General features: G+C 41.3%; 1 protein-coding gene and 1 long non-coding RNA gene across 2 annotated transcripts in view; one reads left to right on the top strand and one right to left on the bottom strand.

Moving 5' to 3' along the window:
* Positions 1-4,253: 4,253 nt before the first annotated feature.
* On the bottom strand, positions 4,254-8,560 carry LOC140847470 (uncharacterized). Its single transcript, XR_012127514.1, has 3 exons — positions 8,405-8,560; positions 6,027-6,229; positions 4,254-4,307 (listed from the first exon to the last, which is right to left on the bottom strand). It is a non-coding gene; the product is annotated as an uncharacterized lncRNA (long non-coding RNA).
* Positions 8,561-21,155: 12,595 nt separating this feature from the next.
* LOC118970540 (kelch-like protein 4) overlaps positions 21,156-25,104 on the top strand; it is a 139,216-nt gene continuing 135,267 nt past the window's right edge. The window contains exons 1-2 of the mRNA XM_073227359.1: positions 21,156-21,319; positions 21,513-21,641. The gene's annotated coding sequence lies outside the window, so the exon portion shown is untranslated. The remainder of the gene's footprint in view (positions 21,320-21,512; positions 21,642-25,104) is intronic.

The raw sequence follows: 25,104 nt of genomic DNA, 5'->3' as shown, positions 1-25,104 counted from the left end.
ATGTTGCACAAGAGATCTCCAGAGATTATTCATCTTGCCTAACTAAGACTTTATGCCTATTGATTAGTAATTCCCATTTCCTCCACTCCCCAGACCCTAGCAACCACCATTCCACTATTTGATTCTATGAATTTAACTATTTTAAATACTTCATATAAGGGAATCTTGCAGTATTTGTCTTTCTGTGAATGGCCTATTCTACTTAGTATAATGTCGTCAGTGGCCATCTGTGTTGTCACACGTCACATAATTTCCTTCTTTTTAAAGGCTGAATAGTATTCCATTTATGTATATAAAACATTTGCTTTATCCATTCATCTGCTTATGGACACTTAGGTTGCTGCTCCACTTCTTGGTTATTGTGACTAGCACTGCAATGAATATGGGGGTACAGGTATTTCTTTAAGATCCTGATTTCAATTATTTTACACAAATATGCAGAAGTGGGATTGCTGGACCATATGGTAGTTCTATTTTAAATTTCTAGAGGAAACTCCATACTGGTTTCCATAGTGGCTGCACCATTTTTCACTCCCACCCACAGTGTGCAAGGTTTCCCATTTTTCGACATCCTTGCCAACACTAGTTGCCGTTTTAAAATAAGAGCCCTCCTGACATTGTGAGTGACTGTCCTTGCCTCCACAAATGTTGCTCACACCATTCCCTTCACTTACGATGCCTTTTTCATATTTTCTCTGCCTAACCCCAACTTTATAAATATTTCTTGAGCACTTATTTTGTGCCAGACGCACATCAGATATCAGTTCCTTTGGGAAGCTTTCTCTAGTCTCTAGATCCAGACACTGGATCCTTACAGAATTTTTTATTTTGCATTTTCTTTGTGGAACTTAAAACGCTCCAAAGGGAATTTTAGTCCTCCATTAACTCATATACTCTGTAAGGACAGAGATCATATCTTTGTATTCTTGCAGTATTCAGCACAATGCTTTCTTCATAATGCGCATTCAATAATTTTGTGTCAAATAAATTTAGACTGTGCAATTAATGACTCGCACTCACGATTCCAATAATTTCCCTGATACATTAATCCTACAGTATCCTTGCTTTCCCCAAGTTCATCAAGAGAAATGTGCCCCTTTTCACCCCTCTGCTGGGAAGAACAGTGAGGTTCCAGGAACGCCATATGCCAGCAGGACTAAATAGGGCATATGTGAGCAATAGGTGAAAGGGCATGCTATTTCAGAGAAAGAAGCAACACCAAAGCTGCAGAGATTACCAGATGGCAGAGCCAGAAATGCCATATGCCAAAAAACTGAAGCCAGAGGTGTGAGTGTGGCATCATGCAAGGGATGAGAAAAGCATGTAGGTCTTTGGAAGATGTGATGTCGGGGATTTCCTGTGTAACCCAAGCCCAGCACCAGCATCATTCTCACAGAGATATGGAGGTTGTGGAAAATCCTAAGACCTGAGGCCTCTGTGTTTGGGGCAGCAGAAATCTACCTGGAAATAAAAGGCTGCCAGAAAGTGGATGCTCAGTGGGAGATGAAAAGACTGAAACATCAGAAAAACACCTTTGTTTCATGGAAATAACACTAATTTAGTGAGAAGGGGAAGCAGACTTTGTAGAAGAAAAAACAACAGCTCCACCAAGCCATAGGTAACCAATAGCTCCTTTTCCCTGGAGTTGAAAGCAAGTGCGATGAACAGCCCAGGTAGCTCAAGGGCTAAGAAGCACATTCGGGGCTTGTTACTGTTATTGTTTGAAGGTGATAGCTGACCTTGTGTTTCTCATTTCTGGAATAAGAACATTATTGCTGAGAAAGATCATGGAATGGTAGAAAGATCACAGGCTGTGGGGCAAATCAATATCCATTCAAATTCTAGCCTTGTGAGTATTAATTGTACCTTGGACAACTATTTATACTCTCTAAGTCTCAGTTATCTCAACTGTAAAAGAGGGGTAATCATGCCTGCTTTCCAGAGAGGCTAGAAGGATAATAATAATAGCATTTACTAAGTGGAAGGCATTATGTCTCATATTATCTCATGTGTGTTCCCACATAGCCATCTGAACTAAGCTGTATATTAGCTCCCCCACTCTACAGATGAGGAAACTGAGACTCTGAAGAGTTAAGTAATCCATCCAAGTTCACACAGCTAGTAACAGACACAGCTTGGATGTAAACCCAAATCTGGATGTGCTCTTGTTCCCTACAAGCATCAGCCTTGCTAGAGACCATCTTCGAAAGTAGTCACATCTTATCCCCAGGCATGGGAGTGAGGATAATTGTCGGCCTATCCCTTATTCCTCTGCTGTTTTCAGACCACTGTTCCTCCACCATATCCCAAGAACCTTGTACTCTCCTATTCCCAGCTCTCTTGCTCTATCTAGCAAAAATTTTGGTTATTAGACCCTAAACTTGCATTCTGAAGGCCGTGGAATGTGTCTTATTCCAGTAACTCAATAGTAGTATAGTCGTAACAATAAGAGTAACAGTACCTTACTTTTATTGACACCTTGCACTGCACAACACGGCTCATATACGTGACATGAGCTTGCTCAATCTTCACATCAACCTTGTGGGGTGGGTATATTATTAAGTAGATAATGTATGTTAAGTCCCTGGAACAGAGTAAGCTCAATAATTGCTAGTTCTTAGTGTGAGTACTATTTTTCAACAGGTCCATAAAATAAAGCCCCCACAGAAGAGATAGGCAATCTTTTTTTCTATTTAAAGAAACTGTCCCAAAAGGGGTAAAGAAAAACTTGAAAAAAATTAAGTAGGTTAAGTTTTATGGGCAAGAAATACCAGAAATTCCATTCACTTGCTTTTACAATAAAAGATAAATTAAAGTGAATAAAGGAAACTTTGCTCCCATTTTATGTCTAAGTAAGGGAGAGAGGAACCGAGGGGAAGAAAAAGCTCAAGGAAAGGGGAGCTTTCAAAGGAGAGGGCTCTAAATGTGCACAGCCAGAGACCTTGGACTAGATGGGAGGCAGATCAGAGAGAGGAAGCCGCCTTTTCGGGTTCTGGGTCTGGGCGATTCCGAGAAGCGTGCACAACCTACAGATCCTTCTCTTTACTGGAATTTCAGGGAGTTCATGGCCTCTGTGAAGCCCATCCCTGGCACTCCTACTCCAGGAAGAAAGGAAGAGGAAATGAAATCAAGCCAGGAGAGGAGGAGAGAAACAAAGAAGAAAGAGACGGAAAAAGAGAAAGAAAAAGAACAGGCAGTATGCCCTGCCTGAGCACCCACCCGCCAGTACTGCAGAAGCCTTTAGCCCTATTGTCCCTTCCAGGTTTGCCACCTTAACGTCACCTCCAGTTAGCACTCAGCAAGCTTGCCATACTCAAGGTCAGCAACCCCCATCTTCACTAACTTCCTTTCAAACTTCACCACGCTCAGCCCGAAGGTGACGTGGACTCCATCACTTCTCCGATTGCTATCATCCACACAACTCATCCTCTGAAAACCAGGTCTTTGTGAAAAGCATCTCTCCGTCTCAAAGGCCATTCAGGGCACTGGGCTTGCCTTTTAACACCCAGAGGCCCCTTCGAATTCACACAACATGCATGTTGGACTCATCTTAAAAAAACTGTCTGTTGTATGTGTGTGAGTCCGTGTAGGGGGAAAAGGGTAAGAACTCAGAAACTGCTTCAAGTTGTAGTAAGTTAAGCCCAGAGTCACATCCAAATGATAGGTCAAAGGTTTCTTATCTTTGCACTGTGATATAAAAATAGCTTCTCCGTTTTGCTCTTGATTCATCTCTGTGGCAGTGGAAATAGAATGATTTTTCCCAGTCTCTTATTTTCAATTTAAGGCTTTGGTCACTAACCTGCTTTACTTCTCTGAGAAAGCCTAATACTATCACGGATTATAAGACTTCCTGGGACTCTAAGCACTAGAATTCACGTGTTCTTTGCAATTTGGTGATCGAGAATTGAAACAGCTGGATATTTATAATTTGTAAGTGAACAATGAATATTAGTGATCAGAAGATCAAGGCCTTGAACTGCTACATGGACAGCCATTGCCTTCATATGTTGTGTCTGAGCGATATTCATAAAGCAAGGTAAACCTTTCCTTTAAATGAATTTTTTTTTTTTCAATCAGAAAGAGCATCTGCTGGGTGAGGAATTTTCTAGAAGGAATGGAATTTTACACCTGTCACAGAGACCATTCCCTGTTAGTCCTTTTAAATGAGAAAAGGTTAATTACTTCATTTCTTGATAGGACGACTTCATTCAGGTTTCTTGTGAAATCTGATTAGAAGACAAATACCTGATTGTTGGCCGGATAGAGATCAGCATTGCGTCTTGTGCAGCTGCGGCGGTGTGCCTAAACTGAAAGAAGAGTACATGTGGTGTTTGGGAATGAGGAATAGTGAGTTCACATTAAAGAGCTTATAAGTTGGCATTCATCAAGCATGCATTACTGAGGCTTATTCTTTGAATCTATGAAATTTTAAAGATGAAAATCTGGAAATATTTCAATTTTAGGCATGATAGAAACCAATCTTATTTAGACCATATTGGGTATTTTTTGCTTGTTTTGCAACACAATAATTTAACAATTGAGGTTAAAAGGCTATAAGGCTCTATGTATTGCTTCCATTTCCAGAATTACGGGAATCTGGGGACACTGCTCCAGATGATGTGGTTCCCATGACCCATCAACTTGCAATCCATGTTGGCGTGCTCTACATTTTCCTACCCCCTTGCCAGCTGCTCAGTTGGCCACTATATTCAACTTTGGCCTTGTGTCTACAATATACACAAATAGCCCTCCCTTCAAGGGCTTCATTAATAGCTTTCAGCATCTGCTCACATTCTAAGCATCGAGTACTAAATCCAGAGAGGGCCTGGCATATGGCTGCATTGTTCTACTTGTAGAAAATGAAAAGCAGAGGAATGAGCTCTCAGCCACTGAACTTTAAACTTCCAACCTCTGCTGGCTTAAAATAAAATACTTAAATAGCCCCTTTTGTTTACCTGTGTCATGTACATGAGTGTGCACACAAGCATTTGTTTGTAAATGAATAAAAAAAGATGTGAAAGTATTCACAACAAACACACAACAACATGTTAATAGTTAACCATGAAGACTGGGATTGGGGGTGATGACGTACGGAAATTTCACAGTTTACACAATATAGGTCTTTCTGTATTGAAGGTTTTTATAGCAATTATAGAATATTTTTGTTATTAAAACAAAAACTAAAATACATATAAACTTAGAAAAAAGTTGGTGGTGACTCACATTAAAGTGTTTATAATTGTTACCTCCATACTATAGGATCAGAGAGAAGGATTTTTGCTTCCTTACATATTGTATACATTTATAAATTTTAAATGGCTGATTATGGGCATTTTCATATATATGTAACACTATGGAATTTTTAAATCAAACTTTTCAACTACATTAAGAGGAATCGTAGTTACAAAGAAGTGCTATAGACCTCATGAACTGTGTTAATATCTATTACTTGCATGTGTTCATTTGGTACTCCTGGACTAGCACTATGATTTTGTCTAACAATTTCTGTTTCATTTTCCCATCATCGTTGCCGGATTTGAGGTTATAAACAAATCATAGTTATGAGTCTTGGCCTGATTGGAGAAAGTTGACAAGTGAAGCATAAACTTTCTGTGCATTCTGTAGAATGTAAGCTTCACCAAGTCAGAGATTTTGTCTGCTTTGTCCACCACTACATCCCCAATGACTAGCACTTCTGTCTGGCATGCAGTAGGTGTTCAGTGAACATTTGCTGAATGACTAAATGAATGAATGTTCAAACCCAAAGACAAAGTGAGCCACTCAGAGATCTATATGGTGAAAAAGCATGGGCTATGCCATGTAGATGGTAAGAGGAGGAGAGAATGGTTTAATGAAAAGAAACAACACTGAACTGGAGAGCCAAGAGCCTTAGGTCTCACTGACTGGTAAGTGACCCTGGACACGTCTTTTCCCATCTCTGGAATTTGATGCTCTCATTTGTCAAGTGAGAGGATTAGAATAAATCTACAGAATGCAAACTGTTTATAACAATGGCTCCGTATTACCTGAATGAAAACCAGATCTTGTAAAATAGCTACAAATGTACAAATTCACATAGTGTCTGAGATGTTCACGTAGTGCTAATGATGGTTGTTTCTGGAGTTCTTTTCCATTTCTTTTCACTTTTCTCAATTATTTGAGTATTTTATAATAATTTCTCATTTTTACAAAAACAGACACCATTGTGCTATTTTAAATGATGAGCAGCCTATAAAAATAAAGGAAAGAAAAGAAGTATTACAATTACCCAACAGGATTAAAGGGGAGGCCCAGAGGGCTGCCATCCCTCCTGATAGGATCAAGCTTCTTTCAGACTTGACACTTCTCTGGAGATGAAAAGGGGGCCCAGTGGTTTGCATGCTCCTAGTGAGACCACCCCTCCACCTCTCCCGATAATCCCTGTTATCAATGTACCATGCACTACATAAGACACCAGTTCCAACACGACTGGTGTCCTTATAAGAAGAGGAGAGAGAGACAGGGAGCAGATGGACATGTGAAGACAGAGACACAGGGAGAAAACTAGATGACAACAGAGACATAGATTGAAGTGCTACAGCTGCAAGCCGAGGAATTCCAGGGATCAACAGCCACCACCAGAAGCTAGCAAGAGGCAAGGAAGGAGTCTACTCAGCGACTCAGAGGGAGCATGGCCCTGATGACACTGGGGCTTCAGACTTCTACCTTCCTGATCTGTGAGACAACACATTTCCTTTGTTTTAGTCACCCAGTCCGTGGGAATTGCTATGGTCCTAGAAATGAATATGCCACTTGACTGGTTTCCTTGTTTCTGTCCTTGACTACCCACTGTCTAGTTTCATCATAGCAACTGGAAAGGTACTGTTAAACCTTTGAGTCAGATCATGCCTCTTATCTGTTCAAAACACTGCAATGGCACCACTTTTCATTCAGAGTAAAAGCCTTGCAAAGGTCTATAAGTCCCTATAAAGTCTGTTTTTTTCTTACTAATCTGGCACCTTCCATTACTCTCCCCATCATTCACTCTATTCCAGGAGCACTGGCCCACTTTGCTATCCCCCAAACTCCCACACAGGCTCCCATCAGGTTTCTTCCCTCAACTTTCTCTGTTGTGACAGGAGCACGCACCCAGGGCAAATTCCCATAGGCTTCCTTGGCTTTAAGCTGTGTGGCCAATATGTGATTTTGGGCTCACTTGCTTATACGATTTTACATAAGCAGATGCATACAGACTACAACCAAAGCTGAGGGCAGTAGGGGTGGAGGAGAATAGCGTTGCGAACTACCTATTTGCGAAGGCCAAATAGCTTAATGGTTAAATGATATGAGTAGTGAGAAGTGATCTTATTATGAATATATGTTGAAGTTAGAGCTGAAAAGTTTTGCTGATGAATAAACATTGAGGCCTAAGATAAAGACATGAATCAAAGATGACTCCAAGGTGTTTGGCTTGAGGAGCTGGTAAATCCAAGAGACCTAAGTTAAGTGATCAGCTCACTTAAAGGGGAGAAAAGGAAAAGGATTTATCTAATTTTAACATTAAAACCTCAGAAAATAACCCCCTCATACGTAAAGTGAGAAAATAACAGTGTTAACCACACCATTAAATCAGACGGTTCATGCAGGATTACATACTATGATTGCCACGTAGTAAGCATTCAGTAAATATCAGCATTTATCATTATGATTAATCAACGAAATTTAAAAGAAGTGTAAATACGGCAACTGACACACCAACAGTAATTATTGGTGTCTTATTCTGGTATACCCCAGAATGAGCTAGCCTGGCATTTGAATAGACATATTTTCCTTTAGTACAACTTTGGGTTTAAACACTTCTTAATGAAATTCACGTCAAATATTTGTGGAACCCTAGGATTTCACCAAACACAGATAGGAAAATGTTTGTTTAGGTGTCTCTCACTGCTGATACTCTATGTCTCAATGATGTGTTTATCACAGCAACAGTGACCTGGCCCATTCTTGGGTCTGGCAATGGCCTTGCTTCAAGGCCAAAGTTCCCCCAGGAAGTACTGCCACCTCAGAACCTCGTCAAATAAACCCAGCTCCTGCCCCCTCCCATACACCCCGATTTCGGAATTAATTTGCCTTTCAAAAATGGGAAAAAAGACATCAAACTCACCAAAAAAAATTTTTCATTGATAAAAATAAAAATCATTCAGGGTGACATAATCTAGACAGGACCCCTGATATGGTAGAGAAAACTGGAGAGAGAGCCTACAGATCCCAAGATGGTTTGTGCTACCACGTAGAGCAAAGAGGTAGAATTAGTCTTAAATAGAAAAGACAACATTTTGACAACCATGATGTTGACAACAGTAGAAACCACATTTTCTCATTCTAAAACTAAAGTAAGAAGACATAAGATAAATAAAGAGGGTACCAGAATACAATGTTGGTCTCTTAAAAGATGTATGGACGTTTATTTGAATTTTTGTTTCTTAGATTTCAAAAAATGTTGGCATATTTTATAGTCAGAGCTTTCTACGGTCTTTGATTGAAGTGCGCCCTCTAGTGCCTCCAGCCATGACTTGCAAGTGAATGGACACCCGAAGTCTAACACTAACTTCAGCAATTTCAACTTTTCCTCTAAAGCTGAAAAAAAGGAAAATGACCTATCTGATTTTAACTTTAAAAAAATCACCCACCCTTCAAAAGCTTATAACATCAAATTCAGTTTACTACGACAATTCTCTTTTTTCAACATAGAGAAAATATACCCAGTGTTAACAGTGGCCTTGGGCAATGACTTTATGAGTGATTCACTATCTTTTCTGTAATAAGCATTACTTACCATTTTTGAATATTTATATTTTGGAATTCTATAGTGAGGTAGAAAACTAGAGATATTACAGTGAACACCCGAAAATATGCCTCCCAGGTCTCTAGAATTTCAACATTTGCCATATTTGCTTCAGAGTATTTTTCTTATTTTCTATTTTGAAACTTGCAGAAAAGGGCTCAGGGGGAAGGACCTCTACCCAGACCTCAGGGGGCCTGGGCTGTTGTCCAGGGTTGAGGACCCCCCAGGGCCAGAGGACCAGACCATCTTTCCTTTTTTTCATTGAAGTATCATTGATATACAAACTTATATTGGTTTCAAGTACACAACACAATGGTTCAACAGTTAAACATATTACTAAATCGTCACCCGTACTAGTGCAGTTACTGTCTGTCAACATAGGAAGATGTTACAGAATCATTGGCTATATTCTCCACGCCGTACTACCATAACCTTGACCAATCTACATTATGATTGAGAATTTTTTGTGCCCTTTTATTCCCCTCAACCTCCCTACCCACTCACCCCAACCACTCCCCTATAGCAATCACCAGTCACTTCTCAGTGTCTATGAGTCTACTGCTATTTTGTTCATTTTATTTTATTTTGTTTCATATTCCACAAATAAGTGAAATCATATGGCATTTGTCTTTCTCTGCCTGGCTATTTCACTTAGCATAATGCCTTCCAGGTTCACCCATGTTGTTGCAAATGCCAGGATTTATTTTTAATGGCTGAATAATATTCCATCGTGTATATGTACCACCTCTTCTTTATCCCTTCATCGACTGATGGACACTTAGGTTGCTCCCATATCTTGGCTATTGTAAATAGGCCTGCAATAAACATAGGGGTGCACATGTCCTTTTGAATCTGAGAACTTGTATTCTTTGGGTAAATTCCTAGGAGTGGAATTCCCGGGTCAAATGGTATTTCTATTTTTAATTTTCTGAGGAACCTCCATATTGCTTTCCACAGTGGCTGAACCAGTTTACATTCCTCTTCTGTGTATGATGGTTCCCTCTCTCCAAATCCTCACCAACACTTTTTATTTCTTGCCTTTTGGATAGTGGCCATTCTAACTTGTGTGAGGTGACAGCTCATCATGGTTTGATTGGCATTCCCCCGATGATTAGCAGTGTGGAGCATCGTTCCATGTGCCTGTTCACCGCCTTATTTTTTCTTTGGACAAATGTCTGTTGAGGTCCTCTGCCCATTTTTTCATTGGGTTATATGTTTGTTGGTGTGTTTGTTTGTTTGGTGCTGATGCATATGAGTTCTTTATATATTTTGGATGTTAACCCCTCATCACACAAATAGTTTATGAATATATTCTTCCATACCATAGGTTGCCTTTTTGTTACGCTGATGGTGTCCTTTGCTGTACAGAATTATTTTAGTTTGAGGTAGTCCCACTTGTTCATTTTTATTTTGTTTCCCTTGCCCTAGGAGATGTATCCAGAAAAAAATTGCTTACGCTTATGTTCAAGAGATTTTTGCCTATGCTTTCTTCTAAGAATTTTATGGTGTCATGTCTTACATTTTGGTCTTTAATCCATTTTGAGTTTACACTTGTGTATGGGATTAGAGAGTAATTCAGTTTCATTCTCTTACATGTAATTGTCCAGGTTTCCCAGCACCAGTTATTGAAGAAGCTGTCTTTTCCCCATTGCGTATTTATGGCTTCCTTATCATACATTTATTGACCATATATGTGTGGGAATATATCTGGCCTCTCTATTTTGTTCCATTGATCTATGGGTCTGTTCTTGTGCCAGTGCCATACCGTTTTGATCATTGTAGCTTTGTAGTATAGCTTGAACTGAGGGAGCACAATCCCCGAGCTTTTTTCTTCTTTCACAGGATGGCTTTGGCTATTTAGAGTCTTTTGCTTTTCCAAATGATTTTAGGATTATTTTCTCAAGTTCATTGAAAAATACAATTGGTATTTTCATAGGGATTGCATGGAATCTGTAAATTGCTTTGGGCAGGATGGCCATTTTGACAATATTAATTCTTCCCATCCACGAGCATTTATTTGTACCTTCTTTAGTTTCTCTCATGAGTGTCTTATAGTTTTCAGAATACAGGTTGTTCATTGCCTTGGTCAGGTTTATCCCTAGGCATTTCATACTTTTTAATGCAATCGCAAGTAGAATTATTTTCTTGATTCCTCTTTCTGCTAGTTCACTGATAGTATATAGGAATGCACCACATTTCTGAATATTGATTCCGTATCCTGCAACTTTGCTGAATCTAGTTTTCAGTTTTAACAGGTTTTTTTGGTGAAGTCCTTAGGGTTTTCTGTACATAACATCATGTAATCTGCAAATAGTGACAGTTTACCTACTTCCTTACCAATTTGGATGCATTTTTCCTCTTTATCTTGTCTGATTGCTGTGGCTCGGACTTCCAGCACTATGTTGAATAAAAGTGGTGAGAGTGGACATCCTTGTCTTGATCCTGATCATGTAGGAAAAGCTTTCAGCTTTTCCCCATTGAGTGTGATGTTAGCTGCGGGTTGATCATACATGGCCTTTATTATGTTGAGGTGTGTACCCTCTATACCCATTTTCGGGGGAGTTTTTATCATGAATGGATGTAGAATTTTGTCAATTGCTTTTTAGAATATATTGAGATGATCATGTAGTTTTTATCCTTCTTTTGTTAATATGATGTATGACATTGTTTGCTTTATGAATATTGTGCCATCCTTGCATACCTGGAATAAATCTCACCTGGTTATGATGGATGATTCTGTTGATGTGTTTTTGAATTTGGCTTGCTAATATTTTGTTGAGGATTTTTGCATCTATGTTCATCAGGGATATAAGTCTAAAATTTTCCTTTTTCGTAGTATCTTTGTGTGGCTTTTGGTATTAGAGCGATACCAGCTTCATAGAATGAGTTTGGAAGTATTCCCTCCTCTTCTACTTTTTGGAGTACTTTAAGAAGGATGGGCATTAGCTATTCCTTAAATGTTTGGTAGAATTGAGCTGTAGAGCCATCTGGTCATGGCTTCTTGTTTGTTTGGAGTTTCTTTATTTCAAATTAAATTTCATTACTGGTAATTGGTCTGTTCAGATTTTCTGTTTCTCCTTGGGTCAAACTTGGAAGGTTGTATTTTTCTAGCAAGTTGTCCATTTCATCTAGGTTGTCCAATTTATAGGCATATGATTTTTCATAGAATTCTCTAATAATTCTTTGTATTTTGTGTTATCTGTTGTGACTATTCCTTTTTTGTTTCTGATTTTATTTATTTGTGTACTCTCTCTTCTTTTCTTGATAAGTTGTGTTAGGGGCTTGTTTGTTATATTTATTTTCTCAAAAACCTGCTCTTGGTTACATTGATTTTTTTTCTCTTGTTGTATTCTTCTCTATTTTATTTATTTCTGTTTGATCTTTATTATGTCCCTCCTACTAACTTTCGGTTTCCTTTGTTCTTCTACTAGCTCTTTAATTGCGAGTTTAGTGTGTTTATTTTGGGAGTGTTCTTGTTTCTTGAGGTAGGCCTGTATTGCTATTTACATCCCTCTTAGACTTGCTTTTGCAGCATCCCACATATTTTGGATTAATGTGTTTTTGTTTTCATTTGTCTCCATGTATTCCTTGATTTCTTTTTTGGTTTGTTCATTGATTCATTGATTATTTATAAGCACGTTGTTTAGCTTCATATGTTTAGGGGCTTTTTTCTTTTCTTTGTGTAACTTATTTCTAGTTTCATACCATTGTGATCTGAAAAGCTGCTTGATACAATTTCAGTCTTTTTGAACTCATTGATGTTTTTGTGGTCTAGTATGTGATCTGTTCTGGAAAACGTTCTGTGTACACTTGAGAAAAATGTGTATACTGCTGCTTTTGTGTGGAATGCTCTGTAGATATCTGTTAAGTCCATCAGACATAATGTGCTGTGTTCAGTGCTTTCGTTTCCTTATTTATTTTCTGTCTGGTCGATCTGCCTATTGATGTAAGTGGTGTGTTAAAGTATCCTAATTTAAATGAATTCCAGTACATTTCCCCCTTTAATTCTGTAAGTATTTGTTTTACCTATTTAGGTTCTACTATGTCGGATGCACAGATACTTGTAATGCTATATCCGCTTGTTGGACTGACCCCTTTATCATTATGTATTGCCCTTCTTTTTCTCATCACCTTGTTTTGAAGTCTATGTTGTCTGATATAAATACTACAACTCCTGCTTTTTTTCTCCCTATTATATGCATGAAATATCTTTGTCCATCTCCTCACTTTCAGTCTGTGTACGTCTTTGGATCTGAAATTAGTCTCTTGTAGGCAGCATATAGGTGGGTCTTGTTTCTTTATACATTCTGTCCCCCTGTGTGTTTTGATTAGTGCATTCAGTCCATTTACATTTAAGGTAATTGTTGATAGGCATGTACTTATTGTCATTTCATTAATTGTTTTCTGGTTGTTTTTATACTTCCTCTCTGTTACTTTCTTCCCTTCTTATACTTTTCTCTTGTGATTTGATGGTTTTTTTAGTGTTGCGGTTGGATTTCTCTTTGTGAATTTTTTGTGTATTTATTATAGTCTCTAAGTTTCTGGTTACCATAAGGTTCATGGATAGCTTCCTAACTATATAACAGTCTAATTAAGCTGATGCTTGTTCTATTTCCAACACAATCTAAAAGTACTTCCTTATTTTTCATCTTCCTCCTCCACTCTTTATGTAATAGATATCATAATTTGCATTTTTGCCTGTGTCACTTAACTGATTTTGTATATAGTTGGTTTTACCACTTTGTTATGTTTTGTTTTGCTTTAATTCCTTTCCTGTAACCACCCTTACTGTGGGTTTACTTTCACTGATGAAAATTAGTTAGGCTTAAGAACATTTCCATCTACAGAATCTTTAACATATCCTGTAATGCCTGTTTAGCGGTTGTAAATTCTATCAGCCTTCATTTATCTAGGAAATTTTAAACTTCTCCTTCAAATCTGAATGATAATCCTCTGGGTAGAGGATTCTTGGTTGAAGGTCCTTCTGTTTCAATACATTAAATATTTCATGCCTTCTAGCCTGTAAAGTTTCTGCTGAGAAGTCTGCTGATCGCCTGATGGTGTTTCTGTCTGCCAGCAGTGGCGGATCAGTCAGCTGTGGGTGGCAGTTCACCTCAGCCAGCCTTTTGTGAACGGAGCAAAGGTGCTTCTGCTTGCAATGTTGAGGGTGGGCTGCCCTCCGCCTGCCCTGAAGAGATGGTGCCATCGCTGGCCTACCAGGGTGCATGGAGTGGTCATGCGGCTCCGGGGAATGTGGTTGCGGAGGGGTAAGCAGCACCACCCTGGACCTTCCTCAAGGAGGAAGGAGCACTCGGAGCTGGCTCCCACACGTGCCTCCCCAGTTAGGCTGGGATAGGGCCTAGAAATCTGGGAAAGCCTCCTCCCTATGCCTGCCAGGCGGCAAAGTCTGATGCTGCTGGGCTGAGCGGGCAGGCAGGTGCACAGGGAAGCACCTCAGGGCTGAGCTGCCAGTGAGGGGGATGGAGCATTTGGGGCTCCCACAAGTGCCTGAACTCTTAGTCCCAGGGTGTGGTGTGATCCACCTGCCCTTTCTCCTGTGGAGGGAGCTCTGTCCAACCCTCGCCTCTCTGGTACTCCTTCCACTGATGGCAAATCGTTCAAACAGCTGCTTATGTTTTGGGTCTCCGAGGGACTGCCAGAGTGCACCTGTCCTCCACAAGTGGCTGGAGTCTCAGCCTCCCAGAGGGCTCCAACTGTCCCTGGAGTCCAGTCCCTGCTAATCACCAAAACCCAATGCAATGTGGACTGACATACCTGGAGCAGATCTCCAGGGCCAGGTGTGCAGAGTTCCTGAGGGCCTATCCTCTCCCTGCTCCACTCCTCTTCTTCCCACCTTTGGGCTAGGATGGGGGAAGGGCTGGGCTCCTGACTGATTGTGGAGATTGATTGTGACTCTGGCACTGTACCCTTCTCTGTGTGCGCTTCTCTTCTTCACCGGATGTAGGGGGTCTGTTCTGAGGTCTTTCAGGTCATCAGTTGTATTTGCTGTAGTTGTTGCCTTTGTGTGTGGAGGGGAGGAGGTTTCTGCCTTGCCTTCCTACTCCATCTTTCCCCCCGCCTCCATCTCCTCTTTCTAGGTAGTGAGCAGGTGAACACACAAGACTGAGGAGGTGGGCCCAATGGATTGAGCCACAGAAAATTATTCTACAGCCATAAATCCTAATGGGATTTTCCCGTTGTGTTGCAAACTGCTTTAAGCCAGTGACATCTTTTATCCTTCCAGTTTCTCCCTTTGGAATGGAAATACTTATCCTATGCCTGTCTCACCACTGTATCTTAGAAGTACATAACTTGTTTTCAAGGTTTCACAGTTCCACAGCTGGAGAGGATTATTACCCCTGGATGGGCCATACCTAATTTAGGTTATATTTAGATGAGATGTTGGACTTAGAGTTGCTGCTAAAATAAATTAAGACTTTAGTGACTATTGGAATGGGTGAATGCATTTTTGTATGTGGACGTCAGTGAGGGGGTACCAAGGGGCAGACTGTCAGTGGTTGATTTGTGTCCCCAGAAAAGGGTATATTAAATGCTCAGCCCCAGTGCTTCACAGTGTGACCTTATTTAGATATAGCCAAGTGAGGCCATGCTGTTACGGAGTAGGCCTCTAATTCAGTATGAATGGTGTCTTTATAAGAAGATGACCATGTGAAGACAGAGACATGCCGGGAGAATTCAATACGGCAATGAAAACAAAGATTGGAATCATGCAGCCACCAGCCAAGAAGCACCAAAATTGCCTGGGCAGAGTCCAGGAAGGACTCCTCTACAGATTTCAGAAGGAGCATGGCCCTGCCAACTCCTCGATCTCAGATTTATAGCCTCCAAGATTGGGAGACAATAAATTTCTGTTGTCTTAAGCCATGCAGTTTGTGGTACCTTGTTACAGCAGACCTAGAAAACTAAGACAGACTGACATCCCATGCCGTTCTCTGCATCACTAGCCCCCTCATCCTACTCGTGCTCTGAATCCCCCTACCAGACCACCCTTCCACGTAAACAGCCTCACTGATCTGCTTGGGCTTTGACACTCCAGAATGGGCTGCTCGTAAATATGGGTGCCTTCCTCTCTCCTCCTGAGTTCTGATTCATTACATCAAACCAGCTCCAGTATGAGCTCATCTTGACTAAGTACATCTGCAACAACCCTATTTCCATATTCTGCTACATTCTAAGGTACTGGGGATTAGGACTTCCAACATATCTTTTGGGAGAATACAGTTCAACTAATAATATCATCCAAGATCATACCTTTATCACTGAAATGTTGGTGAGCTTGTTAAAATTCATTTTATGGCCCAGAATATGGTCTATCTTTGCCTGTATTCCATGGCACTTGAAAAGAATATGTATTTTGCTGCTGTCAGGTGGAGTGTTGTGTAAAAGGCAATTGGGTTAAGCTGGTTGACAGTGTAGTTCAGTTCTATGCCCTTTACTGATTGTCTGTCAATTACTGAGAAAGGAGTGTTGAACTCCCCACATGTAATTGTGGATCTATCTATTGTTTGACTCATGTCTATCAGATTCTGCTTCATGTATTTTGGAGCTCTGTTTCTGTTGTTTCTTGTTACTTTCTCTCTTTTGCCTTTCTGTGGATTACTTGAACATGCTTTTGGGATTCCATGCTGAGTTGTTTATAGGTTCCACGAGGACCAGCAACATATTCTTAACTGTGAGCCCACAGGAACAGTAGCTCGAGCTTTCCTAAGATCTCTCCACCAATTCCCCCTTCACTGTCCTACTTCACTAACTAAACATGCTTTGCTTCTCAGATGTCCCTGAAAGCTCCTGTTTCCCCACCCATGCCAGTGCTTCACATGGTGGCTTAGTGACACTTTCTGGGATCTTCAACTCCTTCCAAACTCCTTTCAAAGTTATGTAAGTCTGGCCCAATGCTTATTTTTTAAAGTCTTTATTACACAAAACATAGTAGCTCTGTTTTCCTGGGTGAACCCTGAAGGACAGTAAGAGAATATGTGGAAAGAGGGGCCCAGACATTCCAGCTATTCCAACCTTCAGAGCTGAGGCCCCACATACATAAACAAAAACATCTTAAACCAATGAAATGGGTACTTGGAAGTAAGGTACTTTTGTAAACAAACAAACAAAAAAACCAGGTATATTTGCTTTGGGACTGAGTAGTGGGTGGGCACTAGAAAAGCAGCAAGAAAACCGTTAGTGAAGGCTGGGAAATGGGTGAACAAACTATAATAGTGGCTGTAAAACTGGTGAAGAAACTGCAATTGAAGGCTGGAAAAATGGTATCCCATGACGTGTCGTAGCAAAAAAGTTAGCAAAGATGAAAAAAAAAGTATGAATTTGTGTATCTGGCTAAGGAAAATGTCTGGTCATGCAAAATATTGATAGTGTCATTTGACTTTTAGCTGCACATCACAATGTGCAGAAAGAGATGGGTGAGCTTAGCAGATTTTGCAAGCAGAATTTTAGAGGAAATATAGAAAAGCCAGGATTATCTGAATCAGAAAATAAAAGTACTTCACAACTCAGGTTTAGTAAGCCAGCAAAGATTAAGAGTGTAACTGTAAGAACCTTTGTGAAGATCCCAGAAAGAGGTGAGTTTGTGCCTAATAGACCCTTTCAGATAGACAAAGGGCATTGTCCCACAGCCCTTGACATGCTACCTAAAGTAGAGGAAACATGTCTCAAAAAGTGCTGTGGGTATAACTTCCACCCAATGGAGTGGATTCAAGTGAGGTTCATATGAAACCCACAAGGTTTTCAAGGGAGCTGAACTAACAAAACACGTTCAAATGGATCTAAGAGGGACTGAGATGGCCCAGTTTGCAGATTTCTCCTGGGCCCCCAGATTTCTGTGGTCACGGAGAAGGCTGAGAAAGAGACTAAGCAGCAAACACAGGCCACTTCTTATATAAAAGTATGACCCATGGGACAAAGTCAAGAGGCCAGAGGACAGAAATAACAGCTATACATAACAGTGGACTAGGAAACCACTCCCAGAGAGTGGAATCAGGATCTAATGAAGGATTTCTCTTCTCCGAGAGTAAAGGGACCTGGTAACATGTGCCCAAATGGATTTCAGAATTGTTGTAGGCCAGGGCCTCCTTTGTACCTCGCTTTTCAAATGGGAGTGTTTATTGCCATTATCTTGTCCTTGTATCACCATTACATGTTGGGGGCCTATGCAGATAACTAGTCTGGCAGATCATATTTTTCCAAAGGTGGCCATACCAATATATAGATCATCCCACATGCTATTCTCACAATGTGACATTGTCAGCTTTCCATTAAGACAGTGGCACCTATGTTCCTTCCCCCTTGAAACTGAGTGGGGTGTTGTAAATGCCTCAACAAATGAAATTTCATAAAAGTGACGCTGCATGACTTCTGAAGCTAGGTCATAAAAGGCAACATAGTTTTCACCTGGCTCTCTCTTTGTTCCCTACCCTCTCTTCCCATCTCCGCCCTTCCTTTGCCCTACACACTCCCTCTTTTTATTTCTCTCTCTCTCTCTCTCTCCTTGCCCTTGGAATGCAGATACTATGTTGTGAGGAAGCCCAGTCAATATGGAGAGACCAACTGTGGGTGTTCTGCCTGACAACCCCAGATAGGCTCTTAGCCAACAGCTAGCATCAATTGTCACACATGTGAGTGAACAAAACCTTAAGATGATTCCAGCCTCCACCTTCAAGTCTTCCAACAGAAGCCCTAGACATCATGGAACAGAGACAAGCTGTCTGAAATAGAGGCCAGGAGGTAATAAATGATTTTGTATTGTTGTATACCACTAAGTGTAGGGGTCACTTGTTACTTAGCAATAGATAATTAATGAAAATTGTCTTATAGTTCATAGTTCTCTGAAATAAGAAGCTACCTCTGGATATGATTGTAGATAACAAAATCCTGGACTTTGAGCTGACATTACAATTGGATGAAACTTTCGGGATCTTGAGAGAGGTTAAGTGTATTTTGCATATAGGAGGAACATGAGCCATAGGGATGAGCAGGTATTCTGTACTGTTGCATTAATCACCTCCAATGAACAACACTTCTCTATATACATGCCCTTGGTTAATCTTTCCCTATATTGACTTTGGGCTTAGCCATGTGCCTTGCTTTGGCCAGTGTGATGCCAGCAAAATCTTGAAAGTACTTGCACTTTGGGGCTTACTCTTTTTCACTGCTGGGAAACCTAAGACTACCATATGGAGAATCATAGCCTTACCTCCTGGAGGATAAAATAAACTCAGGGAGAGAGAGCCCAATTATCCCATGCATTCCAGCTGAAGCCCCAGAATTAGCCAGGCAAAGATTACCCAGAATCATGCAAGGCAGAGGGGACACCATGAGCAAAGGCACAGGGTCATGAACCAGCAGGCAGTATGAAGAGGACCAACTAAAACCAGCTCTGTATTACTGTAGGGTCAAGTTTGAGAGGTGATAAACTAGTGCCTTGGAGATGTAGACAGGGACCAAGTCACAAAAACACTTTGTGCTTTGTTTTCAGCCTTCCTGACGGCATTGGGGACTTGAAGCAGGGGCAACACATGATCTGTTTGCAGTTTAGAAAGATAACTTTGGTGACAGAATAAAAGATGGATTGGAGAGGTAGAAGAAAGATATTAGGAGTCTGTGATGATGTTGTGTTCAGGAAATGATGACTGGCTCAACTAGAGCAATGGTAGAAGGAACGGCAACTGGGGGAACTATTTAGGAGGCAAAAGCTGTAGGGTGTAGGGATGGATTGAATGTCAAGGTTGCAGGTGAGACAGGGACCATAGGTTTAGTAGGGTCCCAGCGTAGGGTGAGGGCCTCCAGAAAAAAAGCAAAGCAGGATAATTACAGTCAAAACAATGCAACAATGTGCAAATAAGTCCCTATAGAAACTCTGCATTGAGCATTATGCAATGTCAGAGTCACACTAATTCTCTAAGGGTAAAGATACCAGACTAGGAAGATGGACATCTTCAGTGAGATCACTAAAGCTCAAAAGGCCAGGAGCAACTTGGCCTGGAATGTCTGAGTGTTCTGCAAATAAAGAAGAGTATCTCAGCATAACTTGTGACTTCACTGTATCAGTTAGATCATGACACTGTAAAATTTGCTTTAGCCTGTTAAAGGCCAAGCTTATTTTTAACTGTACCTATGTGTTGTTTTCCCTTCTTTAGTCCTAATCAAGTAATCTGCAACCTAGGCAAAAGACTAATTTGGTAAGCAATCCCAACTATAAACAGCCCAAGAAGTCAAGAAGTAAGATTCTTAACTCACTCTTTAGCAAACAGACAACAACCCAGCCCACTTTGGGGACAGGGCAGGTGGTCTTACAACAAATCTGCACCCCTCGCCCTTTACCCCCCATTGGTGGGATTATAAAATATGTAAGCACTACGGAAAACAGTATAGACCTCAAAAAAATTAAAAATAGGGTTACTATATGATCCAACAATCCTACTTCAGGGTATTTGTCCAAGGAAATTGAAGTAGGGTGTCAAAAAGGGACATTGGCACACCTATGTTTATAGCGGCACTATTCACAATAACCAACCTAAATGTCCATGAATGGTTGAGTGCATAAAGAAACTGTGGTACATACATATCATAGGACATTACTGAACCTTAAAAAGTCAATAAATCCTACCTCATGCTATGACAGGAATGAACCTTGAAGGCATTAGGCTAAATGAAACAAGCCAATCACAAAATGACATTGCTCCTTGGGAACCAAGAAAGATTAGAATTACACCCAGCTGCCCACTAGCAAAACTTGATACATTGTGGTTTAGTTTAAAGGAGTGGGTGCTGGTTGCAGAGATAAAGGGGATCGCAGCTGTGGCCCTCTTACACCAAGCGTTTGGGACCACTTTCCCAACTCTTGAGGATTCTAAACCTCGAGTCTTGGGTCCTGCGCATGCGCCCAAGGTTCTGGAGGCGAGGGCCGTGGCTCCTCCTCCCCTCCCTGGAGTGCGACGCCTGCGCGGGAGACATCTGTTGAGGACGTCATCGCCTCTGCCTGCGACATAGTTGGGGGCGTGGCCTGGGGAACGCGTTACCTTGTTGACCACTGTCCTGGCGGCCCAGACTTGATCTGGGCTTAGAGCGGGAAAGGTGCGAGTGAGGAGAGAAAGGAAGACAGATTGCCGCCCCAGCCCCCGGGCCCCTGGGAGCTGATGGGTGGCCATGGATCTGTATCTCGGCAACTGCCGCAAGGCTGCCAAAGCCGCCGCCACTAAGGCGGCCGCCTGCAGCCGAACTGCAGGCACAGAGCAGTGCGACATCGTGAGTGGAGCTAGTCGGCCGTCCTCGCCCTCCTCCTCCTGAGCTGTGGGCGGGGTCTTGGGAGTGCGTGCCGACGGAAGGGGCGGGGACCTCAGCAGAGCTCAGGAGAAAGACGGGGGTCCTGGGTGACCTAGCTTCTGACTTCCTGGCTCCGTTCCGAGCAGACGGTAGTAGCCAGAGCTGCCTGTGGCAACGACTGGTCGTGGGGAGGGCCCGGAGGTAGGGCTGGTGCCCCGGGAAAGCTGGGAGGTCTTCCCGGTTGTCGGCGGAGAGGGTTCTTTGAACCTAGAGTGTGTGATTCTTTGGTTTACTTGGAGATACGTATTAGCCCACTGAAGGGTGAGTAGACTGGTCTGAACTCAAGGGGTAATTCTAGGGGGCAAACAGACAAACTTCTAATTGTATTTGACAGAGCTCGCAAAAAAAAAAACCCACTCCAGAGGTCGGAGCAGCTGATCTATTGGATCTTACTCTTGTGGTCAAACTGCCTGTTACCCCAGGAAGCAATAATGTGTTCTACGCTACAAATACAAGTGAAAAGGTAAACTAAGTTTTGATAGTGCCCAAATGATTTTCTTTACCCTTTTCAGTTTCCTATTAAACTGGAAACACTGAGACAGGGACAGTGGATGTAGTCATAGTAGGGTGAGGGCCTTCGGAGGGGGCAGGGCGGGGTATTTGCAGTCAGAGCAATGTAACTACATGCAAGGAAACCCCCCTACTAAACCTCTATGTTAAACATTGAGGTCTAGAATCATTCTTCAGTGAAATCAGTTAATGTTCCCCAGATAAAGAAGAGTAGCACAAGTTTTATTATGCTAACCATTTATAATCGTGTAAGATTCACTTTAGCATACTAAAAGGCCCAGGCTTATGTGCTGTTTTTCCTCCTTCAGATCTGATGAAGTGATTTTTGCAAACTGGGCAACTGATTTAGCAAGTAAGCCCAGGCATAAACAACACAGTAAAAGGCAGGAAGGATTCCACCTTAAAGATAAGATTGCATTTTAATACCCAAGAAGTTAAGACGTTAGAAATTCTTAACTTACTCTTTAGCAAACAATACCTCAGCCCACCTTGGGGGCTGAGCAGGAGGCCTTGTTTCACATGCCCCCAGACCCAAGATGCTGGTATCTCAGAAGTTGCTTGTGTTAAGTTAATTCTAAATATTCAGGGACCACTTAACAAGTCCACACCCCTAAGTTTTTTTCATGTTCTCCAAAAAGTCCTCAGCTACCTATAAAACCCCGCAGACAACGCACCACTACGGACTCTCTTGTCCCCTCCTGGCGTGAGCCTGGAGCTTTGTCCTTTCACTGTTATCTCTAAATAAAAGCCTGTACCTTGCTCTCCTACCTTGACTGTTTGTGAAGCTCATTCTTCGGCTCGGCAAACAAGAACCCCGGCATCAACACTACTATGATTTTGCTTCGGAGTCAGCTTCAATTTCGCACACCAAGTGAAGTTAAACGAGTTGAAGTATTTAGTGTCTGAACCTCACTTTAATGATAGATGGCCCTGTGATATGCCTCAGCCACCTAATTCAGCCTTGTCTCTAACCCAAGAAGACTGGGGTCTTTTCTGCCTAGCCACACAAAATATACTAATTCCTACTTCTGTGCCTTTGCCCTTCTGGCTCCAGAAACCTGGTGATGCCGGGGTTCTTGTTCACGAAGCCAAAGAGTGAGCTTCACAAACACTCAAGGTAGGAGAGTAAGGTACAGGCTCTTATTTAGAGATAAAGTGAAAGGCCAGAGCTCCCGGCTCGCTCCAGGAGGGGACAAGAGAGTCCGTGGTGGTGTGTTGTCTAGGGGTTTTATAGGCAGTTGAGGCTATTTGGGAATGTGAAAAAAAGCTTAGGGGTGTGGACTTGTTAAGTGGTCCTTGAATATTAAAAATAGGAATTTCCTGCCTTGATTTCTTTCTGGGATACTGGCATCTTGGTCTGGGAGCATATCAAAAGGCTGCCTGCCCAGCCCCCAAGGTGGGCTGAGGTATTGTCTATTCGCTAAAGAATCCTGCCTCTTAAACTTCCTGGGTGTTAAAATGCAATCTTTTAAGATGGAATTCTTCCTGCCATTTACCATATCACATCTATAGCTGGGTCTACACGCTCAGTTAGTTGCTCAGTGTGCAAAATCACCTCCTCAGATGTGAAGGAGGAAAGACGGCACATAGGCCTGGGCCTTTTCGTATGCTAAAGTGAATCTTACACATGGTTACAAATGATTAGGATAATAAAACATGTGCTACTCTTCTTTATCTGGGGGAATATTAACTGATCTCACTGAAGAATGATTCTAGAGCTTAATGTTCAACATAGAGTTTTAGTGTGTGTGTGTGGGGGGGGGGTTCTTTGCATGTAGTTACATTGCTCTGACTGTAAATATCTAGCCCTGCCCCCTCCGGAGGCCCTCACGCTACTCTGACTACATCAAGAGTCCCTGTCTCACTGGCATGTACTCTCCTCCTCTCCTTCCTGACCTTTGGTTTGAGCCATCTCTGAAGAGCTGTTATGTGAAGCCTTTCCCAAGTGTCACAACCCCCAATTATCTCATCTTCCCTTAAAATTTAATTGACCTTGGTCTGCACACTCTCACTCAGCACTGAGTCAGTACTGCCAGGGACTTAGTGTACAGCACTCATATTGTTATACATTGTAAGTGCTCTACCTAACACTCCCTCCCTGTCCTTAGCTTCCAGGCCATGCCTGAAGGAAGTGCAGAACTTTGTGGTTGTGTGCTTTGATCACAATAGCAAAGGGTTCTACAGGAATTATTCTGACATCCTTATCCTTCCACTATCTAGAGTGTCAGCAAGGATGAGTAGGGGCTCCTTTAGTAGTTCTGATACTTGTCTAATATGTACTTTTTAAATGTGTATTGCTGGAAAGCAATATAACTTATCCTTTGAAAACCAATATGTTCTACTAAATATATGCCTACCTTACAGAAATTGACTGAGTCACACTCCCATAAATTAGCTTTCCTTAAACATACTCAAAACCTGTTCCACTGCAAGTAATAATACTCCTTAGTGTGTAACTTCAGCCCTCTCTGTTGGTTTCTTCCTCAAATATCTTCTATTTGCCATATTGCTATTCTGTACCTCTGTTATTCATGTGTTATCTACCTATAATTTCCAGATTTTTTCCATGTTTAATTGCACTGATTCTATACTTTATTATATTGAATCCTCCAAAATGTATGCATTTGATCATGATCAGACACTACACTCAATTCCTTTGAAGGCCAGCTTTGTGGGATCCTCTGTGTTTTAGCAGGATCTCCTCAAGGAACTAAGACTTTATATTTATACCTTTAGTTTTTGGTTTTTTTTTTAACTCATGACTACCTTATGAGGTAAAGCCAAGATTTATCTAAGGTCACAGGTAGACAGTATCAGAATTCAGACCAGAACCCCTGTCTCCTGACTCTTAGGCCATGCTCCTTCACCTCACCTTGCTGCTTCCTGCACTTCAGACCACTTTAGCAGAGCATATGGAAACAGGGAATTTAAAGGTCTTTCAGATTGTTTTGAATGCAAGTGGAAGCAAAACTGTAGCATTCTCTCTTATTTTCAATAATATTAAAATGTAACAAAGCTACCATGCATCAGTCCAAACCTGACAACTCATCTCATACTCCAACATTTTGATATTAAACGTATTCTCAGGTAATTTATCTGTAAATTAATTTGCTTGTTAGTATACCATACTTGGGTAGCAACTGTTTGAAAAGCTCCTTAAATTGTTTTTATGGTAAAGTTAATAATAAATACTTTACCAATTAACTTAGACATTTTGCTTTCAAGAAAAGATAACCTGTTAGGTGTCAAGGACAATTTGCATACTTTTAAAAGTCTACCCTATGATCTTCCACTGGTGATGATATAATAGTGATAGTGATATAATAGTGATGATTAACAGAGACACTTTTCAGGTCAGGGAATCCAGTTATTTTAATTGATGATAAGAAAGCTTATCCTGGCCTTAACAAATGGAA

This window comes from Manis javanica, chromosome X, assembly GCF_040802235.1.
Source record: "Manis javanica isolate MJ-LG chromosome X, MJ_LKY, whole genome shotgun sequence".
Taxonomy (NCBI): Eukaryota; Metazoa; Chordata; class Mammalia; order Pholidota; family Manidae; genus Manis; species Manis javanica.
This window is presented reverse-complemented; position numbering and strand designations above follow the sequence as displayed.